Source organism: Oncorhynchus masou, chromosome 18, assembly GCF_036934945.1.
Source record: "Oncorhynchus masou masou isolate Uvic2021 chromosome 18, UVic_Omas_1.1, whole genome shotgun sequence".
Lineage (NCBI taxonomy): Eukaryota > Metazoa > Chordata > Actinopteri > Salmoniformes > Salmonidae > Oncorhynchus > Oncorhynchus masou.
In genome coordinates, this window is record NC_088229.1 from 7,132,621 (window position 1) to 7,138,620 (window position 6,000).

Sequence of the window (6,000 nt, forward strand, 5' to 3'; positions counted from 1 at the left end):
ATTTACCACAGGTGGACTCCAATCAAGTTGTAGAAACATCTCAAGATGATGATCAATGGAAAGAGGATGCACCTGAATACACCTCAATTTCGAGTCTCATAGCAAAGGGTCTGAATACTTATGTGAATAAGGTATTTCTGATTTTTATTGTTAATAAATGTGCAAACATTTCTAAAAACCTGTTTTCACTTTGTCATTATGGGGTATTGTGATGTCATTGTGGGGTATTGTGTGTTGATTGAGCAGGGAAAAAGTATTCAATCCATTTTAGAATAAAGCTGTAATATAACAAAATGTGGAAAAAGTGAAGGGGTCTGAATACTCACCAAATGCACTGTAAGTATTCACAACCCTGAGTCAATACTTTGCAGAAGCGACTTTGGCAGCGATTACAGCTGTGAGTCTATCTGGGTAAGTCTCTAAAAGCTTTCTCCATCTGGATTTTGCAACATTTTCCCATTATTCTTTTCAAAATTCTTCAAGTTCTGTCAAATTGGTTCTTGATCATTGATAGTATTCAGGTCTTGCCATAGATTTTCAAGTAGATTTAACTTAGTGTGGGAGAAGTGGATTTTCTTTAAATCGATCAATAATGGCAAACCGCATTGGCAACTTAGATGGAAAGCTACTGAGGATGGTAGCTGACTCTGTAGCCACTCCTATCTGTCATATTTTTAATCTGAGCCGAGAGGAAAGTTTTTGTCCTCAGGCCTGGAAGGAAGCCAAAGTAATTCCACTACACAAGAGTGGTAAAGCTCTTAACAAACTGTTGGAAAACAAATGCCATGCTATTTCTCTGTAAACAAATTAACAACAGATTTTCAGCTTGTTGATAGAGAAGGGCACTCAACATGCACTGCGCTAACACATATGACTGATCATTGGTTGAAAGAAATTGATAAGAAGTTTGTGGGAGCTGTACTGTGAGATTTCAGTGCAGCCTTTGATATTATTGACCATAACCGTTTGTTGAAAATACATGTCTCCCATATCGTGGATATAGAGCTATCTATCTAATAGAACTCAAAGGTTTTTCTTTAATGGAAGCTTCTCTAATGTCAAACATGTAAAGAGTGGTGTACCGCAGGGCAGCTCTCTAGGCCCTCTACTCTTTTCTATTTTTACCAATCACCTGCCATTAAACAAAGCATGTGTGTCCATGTATGCTGATGATTCAATCATATACACCTCAGTAACCACAGCTAATGAAGTCACTGAAACTCTTAACAAAGAGTTGCAGTTTGTTTCGGAATGGGTGGTTTTAGACTTCAGCAGAATCTGGTAGTGAATGGTGTGGCTGTTGAACAAGTTGAGACTAAAATGACTTGGTGTTACCTTAGATTGTAAGCTGTCATAGTCAAAAGATATAGATTCAATGGTTGTAAAGATGGGGAGAGGTATATCTGTAATAAAGAGATGCTCTGATTTTTTGACACCACACTCCAAAAAGCAAGTCCTGCAGGCTCTAGTTTTATATCATCTTGATTATTGTCCAGTCGTGGGCTGCAAGGAAAGACCTAGTTAAGCTGCAACTGGCCCAGAACAGAGCGGCACGTCTTGATCTTCATTGTAATCAGAGGCCAGTCCTTAACAATTACAAGCATACCCATAACATAATGCAGCAAACAATATGCTTGACAATATGGAGAGTGGTACTCATAACGTGTGGTATTCAGGACAAAAAGTTAATTGCTTTGCCACAATTTTTACAGTAATTACTTTAGTGCCTTGTTTCAAACAGGATGCATGTTTTGGAATATTTTGACTGTTCAAGACATCCTTCTTTTCACTCTGTTAATTAGGTTAGTATTGTGGAGTAACTACAATGTTGTTGATCCACTCTCACTTTTCTCCTGTCACAGCCATTACACTCTAACTGTTTATTGTCACCACTGGCCTCATGGTGAAATCCCTGAGTGGTTCCTTCCTCTCTGGCAACTGAGTATCTTTGTAGTGGCTTGGTGTATTGATACACCATCTAAAGTATAATTAATAACTTCACCATGCTCAAAGGGACATTCAATGTCCCCTTTTTATTTTATTTTTTACCCATCTACCAATAGGTATTCTGCTTTGTGAGGCATTGGAAAACCTCCCTGGTCTTTGTGGTTGAATCTGTGTTTGAAATTCACTGTTCGACTGAGGGACCTTTCAGATAATTGTATGTGTGGGGGTACAGAGACGAGGTAGTCATTCAAAAATCATATGAAACACTATTGTCGCACACAGAGTGAGTCCATGCAACTTGTTGTTAAGGGAATGTGTACTCCTGAACTTGTACTCTTGAATTTAGGCCATAAAACAAAAGGGATTGCATACTTATCCACTTCAGACATTTCAACTTTCCATTTTTAATTAATTTGTAAAAATGTCTAAAAACACAATTCCACTTTGACATTATGTGGTATTGTGTGTAGGACAGTGACCCACCCCACCCACAAAAATATTTCTCGCAATTTAATCAATTTAAAATTCAAGCTGTAGCACACAACAAAATGTGGAAAAAGTCATGTGAATAATTTCTGAAGGCACTGTATACAGGGAATAACAAGTAGAGTAAAAATTACAACTTATCATGCATCAATGCAACGCCAGAACAACAAAACTAGATATACTAAAGACAATTTCCCAACAGATAACACACACACTGGATAGACCCTTCATGCATCACATGATAATAACAATCAATGAAGAGATATTTAATCGTATCTACCCCAACACATACTGTACATGAGCACAATAACTTACAGTAGGTACCAGATTTAAGACCTGCAAAATGGTTGGTGAATATTGAGTATGTTTTTCTCTGTGTGCCTGGGAAAACATGTTCAGCTCTCGGCTCTTGACGTTAAAAATCATTTCATAAGAAAAATTTGACATAATTGACATTTCAACCATCTTGGCCTTGTCTCTGTCTGGCCTGTCCCCTCAGTAGCCATGATGGATCAGACAGGCCCTCTATAGCCATGATGGTTCAGACAGGCCCTCTATAGCCATGATGGTTCAGACAGGCCCTCTGTAACCATGATGATTCAGACAGGCCCTCTGTAGCCATGATGGATCAGACAGGCCCTCGGTAACCATGATGATTCAGACAGGCCCTCGGTAACCATGATGGTTCAGACAGGCCCTCGGCGGCCATGATGGATCAGACAGACCCTCAGTAGCCATGATGGTTCAGACAGGCCCTCGGTAACCATGATGGATCAGACAGGCCCTCGGCGGCCATGATGGTTCAGACAGGCCCTCGGCGGCCATGATGGTTCAGACAGGCCCTCTGTAACCATGATGGTTCAGACAGGCCCTCGGCGGCCATGATGGTTCAGACAGGCCCTCTGTAGCCATGATGGATCAGACAGGCCCTCTGTAGCCATGATGGATCAGACAGACCCTCTGTAGCCATGATGGATCAGACAGGCCCTCTGTAGCCATGATGGTTCAGACAGGCCCTCTGTAGCCATGACGGTTCAGACAGTCCCTCTGTAGCCATGATGGATCAGACAGGCCCTCTGTAGCCATGACGAATCAGACAGACCCTCTGTAGCCATGATGATTCAGACAGGCCCTCTGTAGCCATGACGATTCAGACAGTCCCTCAGTAGCCATGATGGATCAGACAGGCCCTCTGTAGCCATGATGGATCAGACAAGCCCTCTGTAACCATGATGGATCAGACAGGCCCTCTGTAGCCATGATGGTTCAGACAGGCCCTCTGTAACCATGATGGTTCAGACAGGCCCTCGGCGGCCATGATAGATCAGACAGGCCCTCTGTAGCCATGATGGATCAGACAGGCCCTCTGTAGCCATGATGGTTCAGACAGGCCCTCGGCGGCCATGATGGTTCAGACAGGCCCTCTGTAGCCATGATAGATCAGACAGGCCCTCTGTAGCCATGATGGTTCAGACAGGCCCTCTGTAGCCATGATGGTTCAGACAGGCCCTCGGCGGCCATGATGGATCAGACAGGCCCTCAGTAGCCATGATGGTTCAGACAGGCCCTCTGTAGCCATGATGGTTCAGACAGGCCCTCTGTAACCATGATGGTTCAGACAGGCCCTCGGCGGTACAGACAATCTCTTCTTCATTTCTTCTTCTTAGAGAGTGTTGAGCCAGGAGGAATAGAAGCTGAGACGAGGGGTCTCATTGGAGGAAGGCGAGGAGTGGGAGGAGGGAGGAGGGACCACCTGTGGTGTGGGGTTCTCTGGCCAAGGCTCAATCTGGACAGAGAAAGGAGATGGACAGATGCCTTCAAATGCAAGGTACTACAGATGGAAGGAAGCCTCATCTGTTTAGGCCAATAAGCTACTGAGAAGGTCACGTAGGCTATTTCAGAGAGCACACCAAGATAGCATTATATGGAGACACAGAGAGATGTTTACATGGAATCCTTCAAGTTTTGTTGGAAAAACTTGTCAATAATCAACTGACTGGCTTCCTTGATGTCTATGGTATCCTCTCTGGTATGCGATCTGGTTTCCGCTCAGGTTATGGATGTGTCACTGCAACCTTAAAGGTCCGAAATGATGTCACCATTGCTCTTGATTCTAAGCAATGTTGCTATTTTTATTGACCTGGCCAAAGCTTTTAATACGGTAGACCATTCCATTCTTGTGGGACGGCTAAGGAGTATTGGTGTCTCTGAGGGGTCTTTGGCCTGGTTTGCTAACTACCTCTCTCAAAGAGTGCAGTGTATAAAGTCAGAAAATCTGTTGTCTCAGCCACTGCCTGTCACCAAGGGAGCACCCCCAAGGCTCAATCCTAGGCCCCACGCTCTTCTCAATTTACATCAACAACATAGCTCAGGCAGTAGGAAGCTCTCTCCTCAATGTATATGCAGACGATACAGTCTCATACTCAGCTGGACCCTCCCCGGATTTTGTGTTAAATGCTCTTTGACAAAGCTTTCTTAGTGTCCACAAGCTGTCTCTACCCTTAACCCTGTTCTGAACACCTCCAAAACAAAGGCCATGTGGTTTGGTAAGAAAAATGCCCCTCTCGCCACAGGTGTGATTACTTCCTCTGAGGGTTTAGAACGTGATGTAGTCACTTCATACAAGTACTTGGGAGTATGGCTAGACGGTACACTGTCCTTCTCTCAGCACATATCAAAGCTGCAGGGTAAAGTTAAATGTAGACTTGGTTTCCTCTATTGTAATCGCTCCTCTTTCACCCCAGCTGCCAAACTAACCCTGATTCAGATGACCATCCTACCCATGCTAGATTACGGAGACATACTTTATAGGAAAGAGTGCTCTCGAGCTGGCTAGATGTTCTTTACCATTTGGCCATCGGATTTGACACCAAAATGCTCCTTATAGGACACGTCACTGCACTCTATACTCTTCTGTAAACTGGTCATCTCTGTATACCTGTCACAAGACCCACTGGTTGTTGCTTATTTATAAAACCCTCTTAGGCCACTCGCCCCTATCTGAGATATCTACTGCAGCCCTCATCCTCCACATACAACACCCGTTCTGTCAGTCACATTCTGTTAAAGGTCCCCAAAGCACACACATCCCTGGGTCGCTATACTTTTCAGTTCGCTGCAGATAGCGACTGAAACGAGCTGCAACAAACACTCAAAAAGGGACAGTTTTATCTCAATCTCTTCATTCAAAGACTCAATCATGGACACTCTTACTGACAGTTGTGGCTGCTTTGCGTGATGCATTGTTGTCTCGACCTTCTTGCCCTTTGTGCTGTTGTCTGTGCACAATAATGTTTGTACCATGTTTTGTGCTGCTACCATGTTGTGTTGCTACCATGTAGTTGTCATGTTGTGTTGCTACCATGCTGTGTTGCTACCATGTTGTTGTCATGTTGTGCTGCTACCATGTTGTGTTGCTACCATGCTGTGTTGCTACCATGTTGTGTTGCTACCATGTAGTTGTCATGTTGTGTTGCTACCGTGCTGTGTTGCTACCATGTTATGTTGCTACCATGTTGTTGTCATGTTGTGCCATGCTGTTGTCATGTTGTGTTGCTACCATGCTGT